Below are 25,124 nucleotides of genomic sequence, written 5' to 3' on the forward strand. Positions count from 1 at the left end.
GACAAAGATGATGAAAGAGGAAAATGACAAATGTTGGGGGAGCTATGAGAAAACAAATACACCAGTACCCTGTTAGTGGAGCTATGAATTGGTTTGGCTACTCTGGAAAGCAATTTGGAACTGTGTCCAGAAAATTATGAAACTATACATGCCCTTGACCCACCACTAGGCTTGAAAATTAAAGAAAAAGGAAAAAGATAAAAATGTACATATTCGTAGCAGCTCTTTAATAGGAGTCAAAAATTGAAATTAAGGGGGTGTCTACCTATTGGAGAATTACACAAATTATGATATATGAATGTAATGGAATATTATTGTGCCATAAATAATGATGAAATTGACAATTTCAAGGGAAATTCTATGAACACAGAGCCAAGTGAACAGAAATAGGAGAACAATTTATACAATGATAACAACATAGAGAAAACCACTTTGATCACAAGCAAAACTTTGGTAACCACAGACAGCATAAAATGCCTAGGAGTATATCTGCCAAGACAAACCCAGAAACTGCATGAACATAATCATGAAACACTTTTTATACAAATAAAGTGAGATTTAAAGAACTGGAGAAAATTGTTCATGGATGGGCAGAGCCATTATAGTAAAAATAACAATTCTACATAATCTACTTACTCAATGTCATCCCAATTAAATAATAAAAAAAAATTCATCAAGCTGGAAAAATAATAGCAAAATTCATTTGGGAAAACAAAAAGTCAAGAATAAAAGGAATTAATTTTTAAAAATGTAAAGAAAGGAGGCTAAACGGTACCAGATCTTAAACTGTATTATAAGGCTATCAAAACTATTTGTTTGATAGTATTATCAAAACTATCTGGTACTGGCTAAGAAATAGAGAAGGGGATCAGTGGAACAGAGTAGACATACAATTTACGGAGTAAATGATTATAGTAATCTTGTGTTGGACAATGTCAGGATTTAAATTTATGGGATAAGAGTTCATTATTTGGTAAAAAGTTGTTGAGATAGCTAGGTGCTGCAGTGGATAGAGCACTAGCCTGGGAGTCAGGAGGAACTGAGTTCAGATCCAGCCTCAGACACTTGACACTTAACTAGCTATGTGACCCTGGGCAAGTCACTTAACCCCATTGCCTAGCCCCCCCCAAGTTGTTGGGAAAACTAGAAAGCAGTATGGCAGAAATTGGGTATAGACCAATATCAGACACAAATTTACCAACATAAGGTCAAAATGGATACGTGATCCAGATAAAAACGGAGCTTAAAGTAAATTAGAGGAACATAGAACATATTACCTATCAGACTTATGGATAGGAGAAGAACTTAATAATAAACAAGAGGCAGAGAGCATTGTGAGATGTAAAATGGATCATTTTGATTACATTAAATTAAAGGGTTATAGAGATAAAACCAATGTAGCTCAGATTAGAAGGAAAGCAGAAAACTGGGAAAAATTTTTATAGTTTCTCATATAAAAGTCTCATAATTCAAATACATAGAGAACTTTGTCAAGTTTATAAAAATATGAATCATTTCCCAATTGGTAAATGGTCAAAGATATGAATAGGCAGTTTTTCAATGAAGAAAGCAAAGCTATATATAGTCACATGAAAAATGCTCTAAATCATTATTGATTAGAGAAATGCTAATTGAAACAACTTTAAGATATCTTATATTTATCAGATTAGCTAAGAAGGGGAAAATGACATGTTGATGGGGACATGGAAAAATTGGGGTACTACTGCACTATTGGTGGAATTGTGAACTGATTTAACCATTTTAGAGAGCAATCTGGAATTATGCCCAAAGAGTTACAAAACTTTGTGTACTGTTTGATCCAGTGATACCACAATTAGTTTGTTTCAAGGTGATCAGGGAAAAAGCAAAATAACCTATATCTTCTAAAATATTTATAGCAGCTTTCTTTGTAGTGGCAAAGAACTGGTAATTGAGGGAATTCCCGTCAGTTGAGGAATGGCTAAATAAGTTATGGTATATGATTGTGATGGAGTATTACTGTGCTGAAAGAAATGGTGAGCTGGTTGATTTTAGAAACACATGGAAAGACTTGCATGAAATAATGAAGAGTGAAATGAGCAGAACCAAGAGAGCATTGTATACAGTGACAGCAATGTTGTTCAAAGAGTAACTGAATGACTAAGTTATTCTGAGTGTTCTAAATACTGAGATCAACTACAAAGGACCTATAAAAGAAGATGCTATCCACCTCCAGAGAAGAACAGATAAACAGAAGTATGCATAAGAGTAACTGAATGACTAAGTTATTCTGAGTGTTCTAAATACTCAGATCAACTACAAAGGACCTATAAAAGAAGATGCTATCCACCTCCAGAGAAGAACAGATAAACAGAAGTATGCATAGTATGGTTTTAGATATATCTATATCTATATCTGTGTCAAATGGTAGCCTTCTCTAGTATGAGTTAATGAGAGAGAGAGGGAGATAGTTTGGAATTTAAAATGTAACAAAAAATAAATAAAACAAAAGAAAAAAAGCAAAAGAAAAAAATTTTGAAAGACTTTAGAAATCTAAGCAATGCAGTGATAAACCACAAGTCCAAAACAATAAAAATGAAACATGCCATTCATATTCAGATGGGTAAATGATGAACTTAAGATGCAGAAAGAAAAATTTTTTTTAGACATGATTAATATGGCAATTAAATTTTCTGTTCTGTGTAGATATGTATTGAGAGATTTTTTTTTGTTTTTGAAATTTCCCAAAGAGTGTGCAGACAATGAGAAGGAGAGATGAATAAGAATAAATGCTTGCTACTTGAAAAAAAATATTATTTGTTACATGGAGTGTCTCTCTGGGAGGAGGGAAAATACTGGGAAGAATTTAAGTGATGTAAAAACAAAATACAGTTATAATTTTTTGAGAAAGAAGTTATGTGACCACTCCTAGATCATATTTGTAGTATCAGAATTGGTATTTCAATCCAAGTTCTCCCACTTAGGCAGCTAGGTGGTACAGTGGATACAGTGCCAGGCCTGAAGTTAGGAAGACTCATGTTCATGCGTTCAAATCCGGCCTCAGACACTTGCTAGCTGTGTGACCCTGGACAAGTTACTTCACCCTGTTTGCTTCACTTTCCTCATTTGTAAAATGTGTTGGAGAAGGAATTGACAAAGCAGTCCTGTATCTTTGCCAAAAACAAAAACAAACCAAAAAACAACACAAATGGGATCACAAAGAATTGTACACTGCTAAACAATCCCACTTACGTTAAAGGGAATAGAGAGTAAAATTAACATTATCCTTTTGTGTTGATGTGTCAGTCTACAAGTAGCTGAGGCAGCTGGAAAGTTGAGTATAAATTGCTCAAGGGAATTAGAATTAATTACATACAGTGTAACAGGGGAGGGAGTAGCTGCCCAACACAGGGATTACAGTTAAGAAAACATTATTACTACTCACAAGGGAAGGACAAGAACAAGGGCCAATGGGGAACCGCCTCAGCATGTGGATCCATTGACCTTAGTCTGAGGGCAGCACACAGTGGGGGTGGTTTTGCTGTGCATTCTCTTTCTGGTGGAAGTCCTGAGCCCTTCAGGACACAAATTTATATAGACTTTTGGACCAAGAGCCAAAGTGGCCCTAATAGGAAATTGCCCTAACATGTAGGGGAGAAGGGCCAGTAATCTGGTCCAGTGAAATGAGGGCATTTTCTGAATTACCTAACAAGGAATAAATGAGAAACAATGACCCTGCGCCACACAAGGGCTGGAGGGAACGCCTGGGCACTGGGTTTATTGAGCTTTAGCACATGTGTATCCTTGCGGGGGAGGGATTGGGGCCGTGAAAGTCAAGCCAATTTTCACCAGCTCACATTATTCAACTCAACCGGAAATCTCACAGCTGTCCTTGGATGGGGATGCTACTTACATAAATATCCAAGGCCACATAGAAGGAATTGTTCTATTCAGTCCTGGGTGAAATCCTGGATAATCAGATGAAGTACTGGTTAGGAATGGTTATGGATTAATGAGCATGGTATTTAACTCTTATTTTTTTTGTGTGTGTGTACTCTAAATCTTGCTATGTAATTTTATCTTATTTTTCAAATGTATAATTCTTGAATGTTTACACTTAGCTATTAATACAGAATTCTATTTTGAAAATTTGCAAATAACAGTTTGTCCCCTACTCTTTGTCTTTGTCTCCTTCTCTCCTCTCTTTCTCTCCCCCTTCCTCCATCTCTCTCTCCCTGTACGTCTTTATGTCTCTCTCTCTTTTTCTCCTCTTTCTTTCTCTCTGTCTCTTTCTCTCTGTGTCTGTCTGCCTATCTGTTATTCAGACCATACTGCTGGCACTACTTCGTTGCCCTATCACGGCACCTGTGTTAGTGCGTGGAAAGGGCACCTACTCTAGCAAGTCTTTCCTTCCTTGGAGTTCTGAGGAAAAGCCTAGCTAGTGTGGAGAGGCTCCTCACCAGTCGGCGTAGGCTGGCTTCTAGGTGATGCAGCGTTTGGCCATGGCAACCCACAGAACAAACAAAATACAAAATGATTTTTGGTTCTTTGTCATCCCTTCTCCTTCTATGGTAACAGTGGAGGAGTGGGGAAAAGTGGTGAAAGGGGCCAAGTTTTTGGTTTTAGACCGTCTATACACATTGTCTGTTGGTTCCCTAAATGTGAGATCTTTTTCCAATAGTCAAGGGCACATATTCATATAGGAACCGAATCTTTTATGTGTTGACATTCACTATAAATAAATCCAGAAAATTAAAGGCAGTTGCTGCTAGATGGAAGGATAACCCATAGGTTTTTCTTGGTAAGGCCTCCTATAGTGGTCTGTGTAACATATTTAAAATTAAAAGACTGTCAGGACAGGGATTTGGGGAGAAGGACTAAGTATCCTACCAGGCCATGCACAGATTTCTTGGTGCCCATACTTGGTTAAGAAGTGATTGATGAATTATTATATTTTGGAGTGATGGATAACATACTTGTTCTTTCTTATCTATCTTTCAGGTCGCACATATTTTCCAAATCTTGTGAGCATATATGTCCTGTTCTGCAATTAGTTTCTATATACTGTTGTGTCTCTTTAAGTATATGTGTATGTATACATATATATATACACATAAATATAATTTATATACATAAACGTATTAATGTAATTATATACCCTGTATGTAGTGAAGTCTATATGCCATTGTGTGTATCTCTCTCTGTCTCTTTCTGTCTCTGTCTTTGTCATCTATCTCCTGTGAATTTGTACAACTTACTAAATTATGTGTGCTGTGTAGAAGAGTTCAGATGAAGGGCAACAGCACCACAAAGGAAAAGCTTTAAACAATTTTATTTTTATTCAGAAGAGGAGGAGGACAGATGCCAGGAGAGAGAGTCTCAGTGTGGGTCCCCCATGGCTGAAATAGGCAGCACAATACACAGGGAAGGGGGGCTGGTATCCGTGTTCCAGTCCAAGGCCCAGAACCCTTCTTAGTTGTTACTATTAAAATTCCTATCATTTTTGGTGAGTGATACTTCTCTTTCCCTCAAACCTGAGATTAGTTGGATCTCAGAGGCAAATAAAGAAGTTGTTATAGTTTTAATATGTGTCCAAAGACAAGAGGGAAGACAGTTTCATGGGATATTGGTCATCTTGTATATAGCACTTCTGATAAAAATTTGCAAAAAGACCATTTATAAAGAACATCATCATGGGACCAGAGCATTGGGAAACCTTAGAAGCTACTGAGTCTCCCTAATTTTACAGATGGGGTTACTCAGGTACAGGGAGGTTAAATGATTTGCCGGGGTCATAGAGAGAGTAAGTGTCTGAGGCAGTGTTTGAACCTAGGGCCTCTAGATTCTTAACTCCATTGCTCTTTACACTGTGAAATGTTGTTGTTGTTTTTGCAAGCTTACATCTCAAAATCAGTTTCAACAGATGAAGAGACTGAGAAATTCTGTGCAGAACTTGATGAAAATCCTCCATATTAAATCAACAGGGTAGAGAAAATTAGAGTAAAAAAATGTCAGAGCTGGAACACTGGGTCACACTTGGGCTTTTCCCCAAGAACAGTTTAGCAGTCAAAGACCTCTAAAAAATTTTCCCCAATGTTCTACTCCTATTATAACTCAGGAAGAGAAAAGAGAAAAAAATGAACAAATGACATAATAAAAAATACCTACTTACAATTCCAACTTTTTCATACATTTCTACCTTATCATCTCTTTAGTAGTTCTTGCCTGATTTAAATTTCTTTCTTTGTTTCTAGCCTTGAGAGATTAGATAGAAAAGGCAGGAAAGCTTATCTCTTCCTCCTAATTTCCCCCTTGATTTCACGGTCTCTTCATCAGACCTGTGGTCTCCACCTCATGGAATACCCTGCATTGGACTCCACCCTAGGAGGAAGTAAGTTAAGATCAAAGAAAGCTTGGCCTGCTGTCCTCAGAAGGCATTTCTTCAATACAAACTCAAAATCTTTGTTGAAATGAATTTAATTAAACTTAACCACACTACCAATTAGGAGGTTACCTTTTTGATGATTGTTTCATGTTTTTTCTTACACTGTAACTAACATATTCCTAATGTTAGGAGATAAAGGGGTGCATGTTTTTATACCCTTACAGGCTTTTTGCTGTTGTTGAGTCATTTCAGTTGTGTCCTACTCTTTGTGACTCCATCTAGGTTTTTTTTTTTTTTGGCAAAGAACTGGAGTGGTTCACCATTTCCTTCTCCAGCTCATTTTATAGATGAGAAAATGGAGGCAAACAGGTTAAGTGACTTGCCCAGGGACATACAGCTTGTAAAGTGTCTGAGGCCAGTTTTGAATTCGGGGAGATGAATCTTCCTGACTCCAAGATGGGCAGTCTATCTACTGCACCATCTAGTTGATCCTTTTATGGATTTATTTCACATTAATTACTCTCCTTCATCCACTCTATGTTCTAGCTAAGCTGACTTCGTCTTTCCAAATTCAGTGTTCCATCTCACTTAGCACATAGCCTGTTTCCCATCCTTAGAACACACTCACTCCTCAATTCAATTCAATAAACATTTATTAAATGCCTACCATGTGTCAGGTACCATGCTAAGTACTGAAGATAGATACAAAAAGAGGCAAAAGACAGTCCCTGCCCTCAAGGGGCTTATAATGGTGGAGACAACATACAAATACATATACAAAGCAAGCTGTGTACAAGATAAATAGGAAATAAGACAGAGAAAACACTAGAATTGAGAGGGGTTAGGGAGAATTTCTCACTTCAGTCTCCCAGAACACTTAGCATCCTTCAGGTTCTGCTCAGGTGCTTCCTTCTCCAAGAACACTTAATTGGGACCCAAAGTTATTAATGTGTTCTCTCTCTCTCTCTCTCTCTCTCTCTCTCTCTCTCTCTCTCTCTCTCTCTCTGTCTGTCTCTCTCCTTCCCTGAATTATTTTGTATTCACTGCTCTTAAACATATTCTATGCCCAGCAAGAAATTATATATTTTTATATTTTTCTCTTTATCCTTAGAGCCCATTAAATAACCAATCTCTCCCCCACTCCCTCATCCGCCATGGTTATATGTCTTTGGCCCCAACAGGCTGGGAATTGTTGCATGGCAGGAAGTATGTCCCCTCTTCCCTCTAGTCAGAGGTTCTTAACTTGGGGTTCATGTACTCCTTGGAGTCCATGGATAGATTTCAGGGGTCTGTGAACATAAATGGGAAGAATTGTTTCTTTATTTTCCCTAACCTCTAGCTGAAATTAAGCACTTCCTTCACTTATTTTAGAACATTATTCTGAGAATGGATTACAAATCAGATAACCCTTACAAAATTCACATGCCACTGAAATGAAGTTTGACAACAAAGGTCATATCTCCCAAATTATGCTTATTAGGTAAATAGACTTTATATACAATTGAATTTATACTGATATTCACCTGATGCCTCTATTCTTAGTTGATTATGGCCCTGGTCTTATAGCTGCTAAGATGCTTTAATTTCTTATAGAAGAGTCTTCATTTAGGGCATTTCCTGCTGGATAATAATAATAATGATAAAGATAGATTCACTTATATGAGGAACAGTATGGCACAACAGATAGATGGCAACCTAAGCTTTTCTTGAGTTTTTAAAAGACTATATCTGCTTATGACTTCATTATTAAATGGTAGTACTATTAAAAATAAGAGTACTAGAAGACACATAGGGACTTTAAGTTTTACAAGCTCGGGGTGGAGCCCAGATGGCAGAGATATGCCAGGAATTTGCCTGAGTCTTCTCTAGTTTCCCTCAGAAACAATGTCAAATCAAGCCTCTACAATAATTCTAGAGTGACAGAATACGCAAAAAAAATGGGCTGAAATAATTTTCCAGCCCAAGATAACTTAGAAGGACTTCAGGAAAGGTCTGTTTCACTTGGGTAAAAGGAGAGCGCAGCCCAGTGCAGATGATGTTTGGGCAAGCCAGTGGGAGGCTCCTAGCTACAGCACAGATCAGCGACCAAGGCGTTATGGTCCTGGCTCAGCAGGCCAGTGGTACAGCAGACCAGTTGTGAGGTCTCCAGCTCCAGTGCAGCAGGCAAACTGCTAGCTGTGGAACCCAGGGCACAGCAGGTGTGACAAGGCTGTGCCACCCTAAGTGCAGTGGGCAAAGCCACCAGCCCCAGAGGCCCTAACACAGACAGTCAGGGACCAGGCCACAGGCCCCAAGAACAAGAAGCTTGGGACAGTGCCCCTTCTATCTCAAGAGCAAAGCTCAACATTAAAAAATGAGCAAAAAAACAAAAAAAAAGCCATGATTATAGAAAGGTATACCATGGCAACCAGGAAGATCAAAACACAAAGTTATGATAAGACAACATTGTCAAAATGCCTACATGTGAATTGATCTTAAGACCAAAAAAACCTCTTGGAAGAGCTCAGAAGAATTTTAAAAATCATGTAAGAGAAGTAGAAGAAAAATTGGGAAAAGAAATGAGAGTTATGCAAGAGAATATGAAAAAAGAGTCCATAGCTTGGGAAAAGGACAAAAATTAATTGAAAAAGACAACTCCTTTAAAAATAGAATTGGCCAAGTGGAAAAAAATCCCCTGAAGAATATAACTCCTTCAAATGTAGAATTGGCCAAATGGAAAAGGAAATACAAAAGCTAACCCAAGAAAATAATTCCTTAATAATTAGAATTGGGCAAGTGGAAGGTAATGACACTGTGAGGCATCAAAAATCAGTCAAATGAAGTGAAAAGAATGAAAAATAGAAGAAAATGTAAAATATCTCATTGGAAAAACAACCAACCTGGAAAATACATCCAGGGGAGATAATTTAAGAATTCTTGGACTACCTGAAAGTCATGATCAAAAAAAGAACCTGGACATCAGCTTTCAAGAAATTATCAAGAAAACTGCCCTGATATCCTAGAATCAGAGGGTAAAATAGTCATTGAAATAACCTATTGATTACCTGCAGAAAGCTGTACCAAAATTAAAACTCCAAGGAATATTGTAGCCAAATTCTAGACCTAGGTCAAGCAGAAAATACTGCAAGCAGCCAGAAAGAAACAATTCAAATATCCAGGAGCCACGGTTGAGATTACACAGAACTTAGCAGCTTCTACATTAAAGGATCAGAGGGCTTGGAATATGATATTCGAGAAGGCAAAAGAGCTTGGATTACAACCAAGAATTTACTACCCAGCAAAAAATGAACATAAGCTTTCAGGGGAAAAGATGGATATTCAATGAAGTAGGAGACTTTCAAACTTTCCTGATGAAAAGACCAGAGCTGAATAGAAAATTTGGTCTTCAAATACAAGACTCAAGAGAAGCATAAAAAGGTAAACAGGAAAGAAAAAAAAACAACCGTAATATTCAATAAAATTAAATGGTTTACATCCCTACATGGGAAGATGATACTTGTAACTCTTAAGAACTATATCTCTATTAGGGTAGTTAGAAGGCATATGCTTAGACAGAGGTTGTGGGTATAAGCTGACTGATGTGATGATAAAAAAAATTTAAAAATAAATTAAGGGGTGAAAAAAGGATTTTACTGGGAGAAAAGGAAAGGAGGAGACAGAATAGGGTAAATTATATTACATGAAGATGCATGAAAGACCTATTACAGTAGAGGGAAAGAAGGGAGGGGGTAAGCATTGTTTGAACCTTACTCTCATCAGATTTGGATCAAAGAGGGAATAACATACTACTCAGTTGGGCAGAGAAATCTATCTTACCTTATAGGGAAGTAGGAGAGGAAAGGGGAAAGAAAAGGGTGGGCAGGCTGGGGGAAGCAGTGGTCAGAAGCAAAATACTGGTGAGGAAAGATAGGGTGAAATGAGAGACAAAAGTATAAAAAAGCAGGGGAGAGAAAGGATGGAGAAAAATACACAGTTAGTAATCATAAATGTGAATGTGAATGGGATGAACTCTCCCATAAAATGAAAGTGAATAGCAGAGTGGATTAAAAACCAGAATCTTTCAATATGTTGTTTACAAGAAGCACATTTGAATCAGAGAGCAACACACATAGAGTAAAGGTAAAAGGCTGAAGCAGAATATATTATGCTTCAGCTGAAATAAAAAACACAAAAACAAACAAAAAAAACCCCACCAAGGGTAGTAATCCTGATCACAAACAAAGCAAAAATAAAAATAGATCTAATTAAAAGAGACAAGGAAGGAAACTACATCTTGCTAAAAGCTGTCATAGACACTGAAGTAATATCAATACTAAACATATATGCACCAAGTGGTACAGTATCCAAATTCTTAGAGGAAAAGTTAAATGAGTTACAGGAAGAAATAGATAGCAAAACTATACCAGTGGGAAACCTTAACCTCCCCCTCTCAGAACTGAGTAAATCTAACCACAAAATAAGAAAGAAAAAAAAAGATGAATAGTGTTTTAGAAAAATTAAATATGATAGACCTCTGAGAAAACTGAATGGGGACAGAAAGGGATATACCTTTTGTTCAGCAGTACATGACACCTACACAAAAAACTGACCATGTATTAGAACACAAAAACCTCACAATCAAATGCAGAAAGGCAGAAATATTAGATGCATCCTTTTCAGATCATGGTGCAATAAAAAAATACATGTAATAGAGGGCCATGGAATGATAGATTAAAAATTAATTGGAAACTAAACTATGTAATCCTAAAGAATGAGTAGGTCAAACAACAAATCATAGAAACAATCAATAGTTTCATCAAAGATAATAACAATAATGAGACAAAATACCAAAATTTATGGGATGCAGCTAAAGCAGTTCTTGGGGGAAATGTTATATCTCTAAATGCTTACATGAATAAAATAGAAAAAGAGGAGATCAGTGAATTGGGCTTGCAACTAAAAAAGCTAGAAAAAGAACAAATTCAAAATTCTGAATTAAATACCAAATTAGAAATCCTGAAAATCCAAGGAGAGATTAATAAAATTGGAAGTAAGAAAACTATTGAACTAATACAACTAAGAGCTAGTTTTATGAAAAAAAATAGATAAACCTTTAGTTAATTTGACTAAAAAAAAAAGAAGAAAACCAGATTACCAGTATCAAAAATGAAAAAGGTGAATTCACCGTCAAGGAAGAGGAAATTGAAGCAATAATTGGGAGCTATTTTGCCCAACTCTATGCCAATATATCTGACAATTTAAGTGAAATGAATATTTGCAAAAATACAAATTGCTCAGATTAACAGAAGAGGAAATAAAATACTTAACCCCATTTTAGAAAAACAAATTGAACAAGCCATCAATGAACTCCCTAAGAAAATCTCCAGGGTCGGATGGATTTACAAATGAATTCTATCAAACATTCAAACAACTAATTCCACTACTAAATAAACTATTTGGAAAAATAGGCAAACAAGGAATTCTACCAAATTCCTTTTATGAAACAAATATGGTTTTGATAGCTAAACCAGGAAGAGCAAAAACAAGAAAGAAAATTACAGACCAATTTCCCTAATGAATATTGGTGCAAAAATTTTAGATAAAATATGAAGAAAGAGTTTACAGGGGCAGCTAGGTGGTGCAATGGATAGAACACCGGCCCTGGATTCAGGAAGACCTGAGTTCAAATCCGGCCTCAGACACATAACACTTACTAGCTCTGTGACCCTGGGCAAGTCACTTAACTCCATTGCTGTAGCAAAAGAACCCAAAAAACAAAGAAAGAGATTACAGCAAGTTCTAACCAGGATAATACACTATGACAAAGTGGGATTTATACTGGGCATGCAGGGCTAGTTCGATATTAGGAAAACTATCAGCATAATTGACCATATCAAGAACAAAACTAACAGAAATCATGTGATTATCTCAACAGATGCAGAAAAAGCTTTTGACAAAATGTAGCACCCTTTTTATGAAAAAACACTAAAGAGTAGAGGAATAAATAGAGCTTTCCTTAAAATGGTAAGTAGTATCTAACTAAAACCACAAGCAAACATTATCTGTAATGGGTATAAGCTAGAAGCCTTCCCAGTAAGATCAGAGGTGAAACACAGATGCCCATTATCACCAGTATTATTCAATATTGTATTAGAAATGTTAGCTTTATCAATAAGAGAAGAAAAAGAAATTGAAGGAATTAGACTAGGGAGTGAGGAAACACAGCTATCACTCTTTGCAGATGATATGATGGTATACTTAGAGAATCCTAGAGAATCAACTAAAAACTACTTGAAATAGTTAACTTTAGCAAAGTTGCAGGATATAAAATAAACCCCCATAAATCATTAGCATTTCTATATACCACCAATAAAGCTCAGCAAGAAGAGATAGAAAAAGAAATTCCATTTAAAATAACTGCCAACGATATAAACTATTTGGGAGTCCACTTGCCAAGACAAACCCAGGAACTATGTGAACACAATTACAAAATACTTTTTACACAGATAAAGTCAGATTTAAACAATTGGAAAATAGTAATTTCTCATGGATAGGCTGAGCTAATAAAATAAAACCAACAATTTTATCTAAATTAATTTACTTATTCAGTGCCATACCAATCAAACTACCAAAAATATTTTACAGAGCTAGGAAAAATAATAACAAAATTCATCTGGAAAAACAAGAGGTCAAGAACATCAAGAGAATTAATGAAAAAAATGAAAAAGAAGGTGGCCTAGCCACATCAGACCTAAAACTATATTATAAAGCAGCAATCATCAAAACTATCTGGTACTGGCTAAAAAGAGTGGTGGATCAGTGGAATAGATTAGGTACAGAAGACATTAGTAGTGAATGATTATAGTAACCTACTGTTTGATAAACCCAAAGACTCCAGCTTCTGGGGTAAGAATTCACTATTTGACATAAACTGTTGGGAAAACTGGAAAATAGTATGGCAGAAAGTAGGCATAGACCAATATCTTGCACCCTATACCAACATGAGGTCAAAATGGGTACCTGATTTAGACATAAAGGGTGATACCATAAGCAAAGTAAGAGAGCAAGGAATAGTTTACCTGTTAGATCTATGAAGAAGGGAAGAATTTATGACCAAACAAGAAATAGAGAACATTATAAAATGGAAAATGGATAATTTTGATTACATTAAATTAAAAAGTTTCTGCACAAACAAATCATTGCAATCAAGATTAGAAAGAAAGCAGAAAGATGGGAAACAATTTTTATAGCAAGTATTTCCAATTAAGGCCTCATTTCTCAACTATATAGAGAAATGAGTCAAATTTATAAGAATACAAGTCATTCTCCAATTGATAAATGGCTGAAGAATATAAACAGGCAGCTTTCAGAAGAAGAAATCAAAGCTATGGAAAAAATCAAAGTCACATGGAAAAAAATGCTCTAAATCACTATTGACTAGAGAAAAGCAAGTTAATACAACTTTGAGATACCACCTCACTCCTATCAGATTGGTTAATATTATCCCCAAAAATGATAAATGTTGGAGAAGATATGGGAAAATTGGGACTCTAATGAATTGTTGGTGGAGTTGTGAACTGATCCAACTATTCTAGAGATCAATTTAGAACTACAATCAAAAGGCAATCAAACTGCATTTCCTTTGATCCAGCAATACCACTACTAGGTCTGTATCCCAAAGAGATCATAAAAAAAGGGAAAAGGACCTACATGTACAAATTATATTTATAGCAGCTCTTTTTGTGGTGGCAAATAATTGGAAATTGAGGGAATATCCATCAATTGAGGAATGACTGAACAAGTTGTGGTATGTGAATGTAGTAGAATACTATTGTGCTATAAGAAATGATGAGCAGGTGGCTTTCAGAAAAACCTGAAAAGACTTACATGAACTGATGCTGACTGAAGTGAGCAGAACCAGGAAAACATTTTATACAGTAACAGCAGCATTGTGCAATTATCAACTATAATTGACTTAGCTCTTCTTAGCAATATAATAATCTAAGACAATTCCAAAAAACTCATGATGGAAAATGCTATCCACTTCCAGAGAAAGGACTATGGAATCTGAATGCACATCAAAGCATGCTATTTTCACATTTTTGTGTGTGTATGTATCTTTTCCCTTTTGTTCTGTTTCTTTTTTCACAACATGACAAATGTGGAAATATGTTTTACATGATTGCACACATACAATCTATATCAGATTGCTTGCTGTTTTGAGGAGGAGGGATGAGAAGGAGGGAGGGAGAAAAATTTGAAATGGATAAAAATGAATGTTGAAAACTATCTTTACATGTAATTGGAAAAAAATAAAATACTATTTACAAAAAAAGTTTTACAAAGGCTTTCCTCATATCTCTGGGGACTCTTGATTTAGTCAAAGTCATCGTGCTAATAGGGAGGAAGGAGGGAGTGATTAGTAAGGGAGCTCAGTGTAAAGAATGTGAATCCATGTCCACTAACATTCCTAAAATAAACTTGGATTTTTCTTTAAATGGTTGCTCTGCTAAGAGCAATGTGTTTTTAAAAATTATTTATTTTTAACATTCTTTTCTTTTTCAATTTTGAATCCAAATTCTCTCCCCTGCTTACTCTATCCCACCCATTGAAAAGGCAAGCAATGTGATATCAACTGTACATGTCAAATCATGCAAAATATATTTCCGTATTAGCTATATTTTTAAAAAGGAAGGAAAATAAAGTAAGAAAACTATACTTCAATTTGCACTGAGAGTTCATTAGTTCTCTCTCTGGAGGTAGATAGCATTTTTTCCCATCATTAGTCCTTTGGAGTTGTCTTGGATCATTGTATTATCAGTTTTGCCAAGTGTTTCCCAGTTGATCATCATCACAATATTGCTGTTGCTGTGCACAGTGATCTGGTTCTTCTCATTTCACTTTGTATCAGTTCATATAGATCTTACTATGTTTTGATGAAACCACTCCCTTGCTGTTTTCAACAGCACAGTAGTATTCCATCACAATCATATGGCACAACTCATTCAGTCATTCCCCAACTGATGAGCAACCCCTTGATGTCCAATTCTTTTCCACCATAAAAACAGCTGTCATAACTATTTCTGTAGATACAGGTCCTTTTCCTTTTTTAAAATCTCTTTGGGATACAGACCTAGCAATGTTGTTGCTGGGTCAAAGGGTGTGATAGTTTTATAGCTGTTTGGACCTAGTTCCAGATTGTTCTCTAGCATGATTGGACTGGTTGGTTAACTACTCTAACAGTACATTGGAGTACTTGGGGTATAGGTATTCAGATAAGACTAGTACCTCTGGTGTACCTATTTTCCCCTCAACCCCTCCAGAATTTTTCATTTCTTATAGATGTGAGGTGGTACCTCAGATTTGTTTTAATTTGCTGTTCTCTAATCAATAGCTATTTATAGCATATATAGATAGCTTTGATTTCTTCCTCTGAAAGTTGCCTCTTTATATCCTTTGGCCTTTATCAATTGAGGAATGGCTTTTATTTTTATAAATTTGACTCAGTTCTGTGGTCGATATACCTACATATATATATATATATATGTATATATATATGTGTGTGTGTGTGTGTGTGTGTGTGTGTGTGTGTGTGTGTGTGTGGGTGTGGGTGTGTATTTGAGAAATGAGGCCTTTATCAGAGAAACTTGCTGTAAATATTTTTGATATTATTCATTGTACATTTTAGCAAAATGTAGTTTCTCTGATTGTCCTTTTTAATTAGGTCCATTTTGTTTTTGTTTTCTCTGAGGTCATAAATGCTGCCCCTGCTTTTTTTTTTTTTTAGTTAAGTTAAAGAATATTAGATTCTGCTCCAGTTTTTTATTTTAACTGAGTGTCTCTCTGTTTCAAGTGTCTCTCATAAACAACATATTGTTGGATTCTAGTTTCTAATCCATTCTGCTATCTGTTTCTGTTTTATGTGTGAGCTCATTCCATTCACATTCATAGTAAGGATTAGTAACTGTGTTTTCCCCTCCATTCCATTTTCTTTGGTTTCTTCTTCTTCCCCCTCTTTTTTTATCCTGTTCTTTAAAAGTCTATTTTGCTTCTAACCACTGAATTTTTAAATCTATCTTCCTTTTTATCATCCTTCCCTCCCTTTCTCTTATCCCCTTTGTCTTATATTTCCCTATTGAGTAAGTTATGTTTCTATACACAACTGAATATGTATATTTATTCTTCCTTCTTTGAATCAGTTTCAATGAGAGTGAGGTTGAACCATTGCCCCTCTTCCATTTTCTCCTCCATTGTAAAAGTTCTTCCTTGTGTACCTCTTTTATGTGAGAAAGTTTTTCCCATTCTACCTCTCCTTTCCCCCTTCTCCCAGTGTACCCTTTTTTCTTAAACACCTTCATAGTTTTTTGAGAAATCATTCTAACATAATTGGTTCATATCTATGCCCTCTGTCTATACTCCTTTTAGCAGCTCTAGCAATGATAATGGGCAGTTAGGTGGCACAGTGGATTGAATGCTGGGCCTGAGTCAGGAAAACATCTTTATGAGTTTGAATTTGGCCTCAGACATTTATTAGTAGTATGACCCTGGGCAAATCACTTAATCCTGTTTGCCTCAGTTACCTCATTTGTAAAATGATCTAGAAAAAGAAATGGCAAACCACTCCAGTATTTTTGCCAAGAAAACCCCCAATGGGATCACGAAGAGTTGAAACAACTGAACAACAACAAAAAGTATGGATAAACTTTGGGAGTTATATATATCATCTATCCATATAGGAATGTAAACAGTTTAGCTTTATCAATAACCTTTCATGTTTACCTTTTTATGCTTCTCTTAAATCTTGTTTTTGAATGTCAAGTTTTCTATTCAGCTTTGGTCTTATCATCAGGAATGCTGGAAAATCCTCTATTTCATTAAATATCCATTTTCCCCCTGAAGAATTATACTCAATTTTCCATTTTGCTGGGTAGTCTTGTTGTTGTAATCTTAGCTCCTTGGCTTTCTGCAATATCATATTCCACATCCTCTGCTTCTTTAACATAGAAGTTGCTAAATCTTTTTTTTTTATTTTGTGAGGCAATCAGGGTTAAATGACTTGTCCAGGGTCACACAGCTAGTAAGTATAAAGTATCTGGTCTGAGGCCAGATTTGAACTCAGGTCCTCCTGACCCCAGGCCTGATGCTCTATTCACTGTGCTACCTACCCCTCTTCTTTTTTTTTCCTCTCTTTTTTTCTTAAAATTTTGTAAGCTACTAAATCTTGTGTGATCCTCCTGACTGTGGCTTCACAATGTTTGAATACTTTCTTTCTGACTGCTTGAAGTATTTTCTGTTTGACCTGGGAGCTCTGGAATTTGACTATAATATTCCTGGGAGTTTTCATTTTGGGATCTCTTTCAGGAGGTGATTAGTAGATTCTTTCAATTTTTATTTTATCTCTGGATCTAAGAAATCAAGGCAGTTTTGCTTGACACTTTGTTAAAATATAATATCTAGGTTATTTTCTGATAATGCCTTTCAGGTAGTCTAATAATTCTTAAGTTATTTCTCCTTGATCTATTTTTCAGGTCAGTTGTTTTTCTGATGAGATACTTCACATTTTCTTCCATTTTTTCATTATTTTGATCTTGTTTTATTGTTTCTTGATACCTCATAGTGTCATTAGCTTCTACTTGCCCAATTCTAATTTTTAAGGAATTATTTTCTTCATTGAGCTTTTGTACCTCTTTTTCCACTTGGTCAATTCTGGGGTTTTTTTTAGCAGTTCTTTTCCTTAGTGAATTTCTTACCTCCTTTTTCATTTGGACTAGTATGCTTTTTAAGAAGTTCTTTTCTTCAGTGAATATTTGTGCCTCCTGTTTTTTTTAACCAAGATATTAATTCTCTTTTAATAATTTTCTAGCATCACTCTCATTTCTTTCCCTCAATTTTTCTCTACTACTCTTATCTCTTTCTTAACTCTTCCAGTAATTCTCATTAGGTTTGGGTCCTATCAGTATTTTTCTTTGAGGCTTTGAGGTGTTTTCCCATTGTTGTCTTCTGAGTTTATGTCTTCATCTTCCCTGCCACCATAGTAGTGTAAAATTCTTTTTTTTGTTTGTTTGTTTGCTCATTTTTCCAACCTATTTCTTGACTTTGAATTTTTTATGAAAGTTTTACTCTGCTCACCTTGGGGTAAGAAGACACTGTTCAAAGCTTTGGGTTTTTCTTACTACTGTTTTCAGAGCTAGTTCTGAGGGTCTACAAGTTTTGGTGCCTCTAAAATGGTGGATTAGGGGAAAAATGGTGATCACTGCTATGCTAGTCTGTATCTGGTCTTTTACTCCTGGTCTCCTGTAACCACAAGTGTCAGTGCTTCTCTTTGCCTTGGAGCAACAATCAGGATCCCTTCTCCTTTGGGACTGACTCCTCTCCACTCTGGAACTAAGACCCAGAACTGCATAAGGGCAACAGAGTTGCCAATCAGTACCGGCTGTACCCAGTGCCAGCAAAGGGTCCCCTGTAATCTCTTTCTGACCAGTTATCCAACCTCCTCACCATCTTTGGGCTGAGAGCTCCCAAAGTTGTTGCTGCTGCATGGCTGTTATTGCCACCACGTATGTAGGATCTGAATAGGTCTCTACCCCTGGTGTCACAAACTTCTCCTGCCAACCAAGTTTTCTTGGGCCTAAAAATGTCTCAAACCAACCCTTTGTTGGCTTTGCCACTCCAAACATTATTTTAAAGTTATTTGGAGAGGATGTTGAGAAAGTTCAGCTAGGTTGCCTCTAATCTACCATCTTGGCTCTACCCTCCCAAACAAATTTCTAGGAACGTGTTTTTGACCTTCATTCCATACAGCTAAAAGAGACTCAGTTTCCATCATTGTAACGCTTTTATTCCTTGTCACTTTTTGAAAAAAAAAAGCTAATGTAACTTTGCATTCTTCTTTTGCCTGTGTTTTTATAATATTTTGTACCATAGATCCAGGTATCTTGACATTTCATCCTATATTAGAGTTACTATGTCCACATTTATGCCATTTAGTTACACCAAATTTTTGTTCTTATATGGTAATAAGCTGCTTCTTTTTTGCTTTGGCAGTGTTTCTATCTTAAGTATTTTTCCTTTTGTCCATTTTTTAAGGGTTCTTTTTTTTAAAAAAAATTGGTAACATGGTACATAGCAGCACATCACACCCATATTCAACAATAGGTAATTGAAGGCTGACAATGTAGCTGCATATTAAACCCCTTGACTAGTTCACACAAATCCTATTAATTGAATTTTGGTTTGCATTAAATGTGATTTTTATAATTCTCACAAAATCAAAAATTGCATTATTTAAACTCACATTGATAATTAACTATGTTTCTTTTGTGGAGAACCACATTAATAACACTGTTAAAAAAAGGAAATGAGATTAATATGGTATGATCTCCTCTTGATGAACCCATATTGTAAACTTTGTGATTATGACTTCTCATTTTCATGTTTCACTTCTCATTTCTCTGGTTGAAAATCCATTCCACTAATAACACAATAATACAAAATGATAGAATTTTATCCAGATTCAATGTCAAATCCATGAGCCTTGGTTTAAAGAATCTACTCTCCCCTTTTTGAAAATTGGAATATTTGCTCAGTTCTGTGGTAGGTTTATAATTCTCCATATTTTTTCTTTTTTGTGGCTAGCAATGGGGTTAAGTGACTTGCCCAGGGTCACACAGCTAGTAAGTGTTATATGTCAGAGGCCGGATTTGAACTCAGGTCTTTCTGGATCCAGGGCTAGTGCTCTATCCACTGTGCTATCTAGCTGCCCCTATAATTTTTCAAATACCACCAATATCATCTAAGTAATCGGCCCAATGTTTCCATACTCTGGTATGTAGCTTGTCTAATCCCAATGACTTGAACTCAATGAAAGTAGCTAGGTATAGTCTTACTCCCCTCTCAGTTATCTTGGCTTTTAATTTCTTGCTAATTATTTTTGTTCTATACTTCACAGAAGCACAGAATTTCAGAGATAGAAGGGCCCTCAGAAGTCATCTCCTCTAACTTAACTCAAAACATAGTTATCTTAACAACATGTCTGACAAGTGGCTCTCTAGGTTTTTGCCGTAACACTTCAATGAGGGGGAGCCCATTACTTTTGGATATTTCTGTTAGAGAATTTTTTCTTATTTCAATCCTGAATTGACATATTTTCGGCTTTTACTCATTGCTCCAGGTTCTGCCCTTTGGAGCCAACAGAATAAAATTAATCTTTGCACATGACAGCATTTCAAATACATGAAGACAGGTAGCATGTCCTTGAGGCTTCTCTTGTCCACTGGTAGATATCTCCATTTCCTTTAACAAATCTTCACGTGGCATCAACTTGAGGTCCCTTACCATCTTGGCTTACTCCTCTGAACACTGTCTTCCCAGTGTCCTTCCTAAAATATGGTCAGTCAGATGATCTTGGTTTGCTTAGTGGCTCTAAAGTAGTTATGTAGTCTTGGCCACTTCATAGATGGCTCTGAAGATCATTTTCCTTGGCAGAGAAAACAAAACTTTAAAGAAAAATCATTCATATTTCAAACTCATGCTGTTTTCTTCCTTCTCTATGAAGTCTTTCCAGATAAAATTGATTTTTCTTCCTCCCCTTCCTGACCTTTTCCCCCAATTATCTTACTTAGAGTATTTATTAAATACTGTTTTAGACTGTTCTTTAATTTCATATGTACAAGATTTATGTCTCTGAAAAGACTGTAATCAAATAAAATAATGAATACAAAGTGCTTTGTAATAAAAATTTTATTATATTGTAAACACTGTGAGAGCAGAGACCACATCTTTTTGCTTTGTGGTTAGAACATTCAACATATATTACTGTAACAAAGTACAACAATGTAACAGAGTCTAGACAGCCCAAGTATAAAAAATGGACTATGTAACAAATATCTGTAGATAGATTTTAAATTTTTTGTTTAAGAGAAATGGAGTTTCACCCTTGTGGTGAGCAGGAAGATGATGATAACTGGGTGGTCTCTCCCTTACTCTCCTATCTTCAAAAGCAGTTTTAGGCTTGAAATTATATCTATTACACATCAGATATTGGCTGTCTAGAAGTATGATTCTTTTGGGGGTATTCAGGGTAAAAGTCATTTTGCCTGATCACTTGGGGGTAGGGGGGGAGTTATTCTGCTCCAGACCTCAGAGGGTAACATTTGGCTTAAACTCTGTTGATCTAATTTCCTCTTTTCACCATACACTTATTACACAAAAGACAATCACAGATATTGGTCAAACATTTTTATAGAAGCCAGCAAGTAAAACAGAAAGGAGAAAACTATGCAGATTAGTTTAGGTGGTAGAATACACAAGAGTAAATGGAAGGTTCTGTTAACTGAAGGGAAATAAAATCTTAGCTCAAGGGAGGAGAGAATAGTCTCATCTGAAAAATCCACCCTTAGCAGTTTCTGGGAGTGCAGGCACTGGGAATCAAGGGATATTTGGGGTCTTGGCTTCTTTTAACATATCTGACTCTAAGGAGGTTTCCATTTGTCATTCAGCATCTGTGCCTTCTTTTCTTCCTCATCTCTTTTTCCCCTTCTCTCTCAAACATCTTAACCAAATAGGAGTCAACTCTCTCTACACCTACCCAGCATTATGAAGAGGTCCAGGGGACCTTCAAACCCAGCTGGGTGGAGCCACATCAGGTAGAACCCCTCAAAATCAGAAAATTCTAATCCAACGATTTGTTTCCTCTATAATTCAGTACATAGGTGTTCAATAATTATTTATTGTGTGGAGGAAGAAGTCAGTGGAGGGAGAAATATGAACAAGCTTCAGTGTGTTCCAAGCTTTCCAAGCTGGGTTGCAGGATCGGGGTAGGAGGGGTGGGAGTGGGGACTGTAGGTGTTGCAGAGAGGTTGTTTTCTTAAGGTAAACCCAACTGGAAGCTGCTGGGCAGAATGACTTATTTTCTTCCCAAAATATTAGTATTGAGAATGGGCTTTGTTGTCAAAGAGCAAAAGAGGAGAAGGAAGAAGAGGAGGAGAAAAAGGAGGAAGAGGAAGAGGAAGAGGAGAAGAACAAGGAGCAAAAGGAAGAGGAAGAAAAGAAGTGATGTTCTTCTTTGTAATTAACTAGGTTGGACTTCAGAAAACAGACTCTTGCTGAGACCACACTAGAATGCTAGACTTCCTAGAGTCTTTGTTATTTTGGCCTAGTCTCAGTGAATGCTGGGTCACCATCATAATGAAGTATCAGAGCAGGACTTTGTGGGGGTTATAGTATACAGGAAGAAGATGAAATACACCCACACCCAGGAGGAGAGGGTGCTCCCTTAGTTCACCAGGCACCAAAGCTCTAAAGGAAGTACCCCTTTCATTTTTTTTTGAAGGAGGAAAGTCCCTTAGTTTTCCAGGAAGACAGACCTTCCTCCAAAAATGTACAAACATTAACACTACCATTTTTCTATTTAGTAAATTAAAAAAACCCCTAAACTTAAACTAAAAACCTGTTTTACATTGCCACAGGAATCTTTTCATTTTTTTGTTTTCAAATTAATATAAAATATGATTTAGAAATGCTTAGGTGTAGGATTATTTGATGAGCAGGGGGAAATCTCTTAAAGTACCTATCTCCAATGTATGTTTGGTGGGTTGGCTAAAATGCAGGTTATTTCATATTTTCACTTTTACTATATAAGTAAAAAAGAACATGGATGGTGAGAGTGAGGAGTAATAGATGAGCAGTCTGAGTCTTGCCCTGTCGTTCACAACATATTGGGGGTAAGGGAATATTATTATAGTTACAGGAATGCAGGAAAAAGGCAAAAAGCTCTGCCTCTTCTCCTCCAGTTCAGCTATTGTCTTTTTGATATCTATCAAAGATTAAAGGTAATTGGCATAGTCTGGGTACTAACTGCCAGGTGATGATGGAAGTGAAAGGAATTCTATCTTCCTCCTCTCAGCTAGGAGTGATAACTGAGGGACGTTCCAATGAGAGAAGGGAGGAAGTTGAGAAGAAATTTCTTGACCGTCACCTGAGAGGATAGTTTGTTATCAGTTGTGGTGTGGTGAAGCCTTTCTAAGGAAACAACAAGAAAAACAGCAACCTGAAAAAGTGTTGATTAGTCTTTGAGAATGTTGGCCTATGGTAGGCTCACAAAAGAGTAATAATACTCTTTGCTCTTCTGTTACAGAAAAAGAAACTATGACAACCCACAATAGCTTCAATGAAGTGACTAAATACAGTTTTGAAGATGGAGTAGAATGGCAATGATAAGAGAAACTACATGGCCATGTCAAAGGAACTATGAAAGGAATCATTAAGAAGTGAAGCATGCAGGTGTTACCTGGTCTGTTAAACTGTGACTACAATGCTTATTTTGTGGTGTTTGGTTTGCGGTTTTGATTATCCTTCTGATAAGGGTATGTTTGCTTCTTAGAATTTTGTAACTGCGAATACAGTCCTCCTTCTGGGGGAATAAAAATGAATAACTGATAAGTGACTAAATCTCCTCTGCTCTCAGTTTCCTCATCTGTAAAGTAAGAGGTGGGACTAGATGACCTCTACCATCCCTTGTTGCTCTAAATCATATGATCTTCAGGAAATTCATGGATACATTGTGAAATAATACAAATCAAGGACAGATTTTTTTAAACCATTCTCATAAGTACAGAGAGGACATTGCAGGCAGAAGGAGTGGTACAAATAAGTATTAAGAGGTGGGAAAGGGCAAAACTTGTTAGGAACAGTCAGTATCCCATTTTGGTTATAGTGTATAGATGGGAAGAGTCAGTGATAGGGCTGGTTGATGTCAGATTGGTGAGGGCCTTGAGTGTTAGACTGAAAAACATCAATTCTTCAAAGATCCATGATTTTTTTTTTAGTTTGAACACAACCTCCACTGATATAGATTGTGACCCCTCTATAGCTTAGTAGGTGATCTTCAACTGTTGCCAAAGTTCAAAAATTCATCACCCTGTTGGCACCCTAATGATGTGCTTTCCAGAATAATGAGAACTATGGATTATTTTTACAATGATGAGCCTATAAAGGAAAGTGTGGTGTGTGTGTGTGTGTGTGTGTGTGTGTGTGTGTGTTTCTATGTGAATTTCAGGGTGATCTATTATTTCTTTGAGGCAATTACAAAATTTCCCTTTGTTTTTATTTCTTTGACAGTCATGTCCTATTACTTGGGGCACAGATGGTAGTTACTTAACAAGATACTGGTTAGTAAGAGCTTCATTTCAAGGACTTGTTCTTTCTGACCTAAATGGATACAAGTTATAGCCTTGCCATAATGGATTGGCCTGTTTGTGATATTTTTGCATTGATCCATGCCTATGGAATTGCAGTGGATTAAAGACACTGTGATAGAGTGGAAAGGGTACTTAGTTTCAAGATAGAGAACCTACATTTGAATCCCTGCTCTATCGTTTACTAACTGTCTGACCTTGGGCAAATTACTTCCTCATAGAATCATAGAACCATAGTTTTAGAGCTGGAAGGGACCTTAGAGGTTATTGTTTCCAACCCCCTGATTTTGCAGATGAGGAAGTATAAGTTTTCTTCATGTCCTACTCTTCATGACTCCATTTGGTGTTTTCTTGGCAAAGATAGTGGAGTGGTTTGCCATTTCCTTTTCCAACTCATTTTATAGATGAGGAAACAGAGGCAAACTGGGTTATGTGACTTACCCAGGGTCATATAGCTAATAAGTGTCTGGGGCTCCGATTTGAACTCAGATCCTCCTGGCTTTAGGGCTGGTCCTCTAACTGCTGTGCCATCTAGCTGCCCCACAGATGAGGAAACTGAAGCCCAAAAGGGGCCTTGACAAGGGTCA

General features: G+C 36.5%; 1 long non-coding RNA gene across 1 annotated transcript in view; it reads left to right on the plus strand.

The window, feature by feature from the left end:
- LOC110201875 (uncharacterized) overlaps positions 1-23,552 on the plus strand; it is a 112,567-nt gene extending 89,015 nt beyond the window's left edge. Inside the window, exon 4 of the long non-coding RNA XR_002322589.2 lies at positions 23,478-23,552. This is a non-coding gene — a long non-coding RNA (uncharacterized LOC110201875). The remainder of the gene's footprint in view (positions 1-23,477) is intronic.
- Positions 23,553-25,124: the final 1,572 nt, after the last annotated feature.

The sequence above is a fragment of the Phascolarctos cinereus genome, unplaced genomic scaffold (genome assembly GCF_003287225.1).
Source record: "Phascolarctos cinereus isolate Bilbo 61053 unplaced genomic scaffold, phaCin_HiC Scaffold_5;HRSCAF=322, whole genome shotgun sequence".
Lineage (NCBI taxonomy): Eukaryota > Metazoa > Chordata > Mammalia > Diprotodontia > Phascolarctidae > Phascolarctos > Phascolarctos cinereus.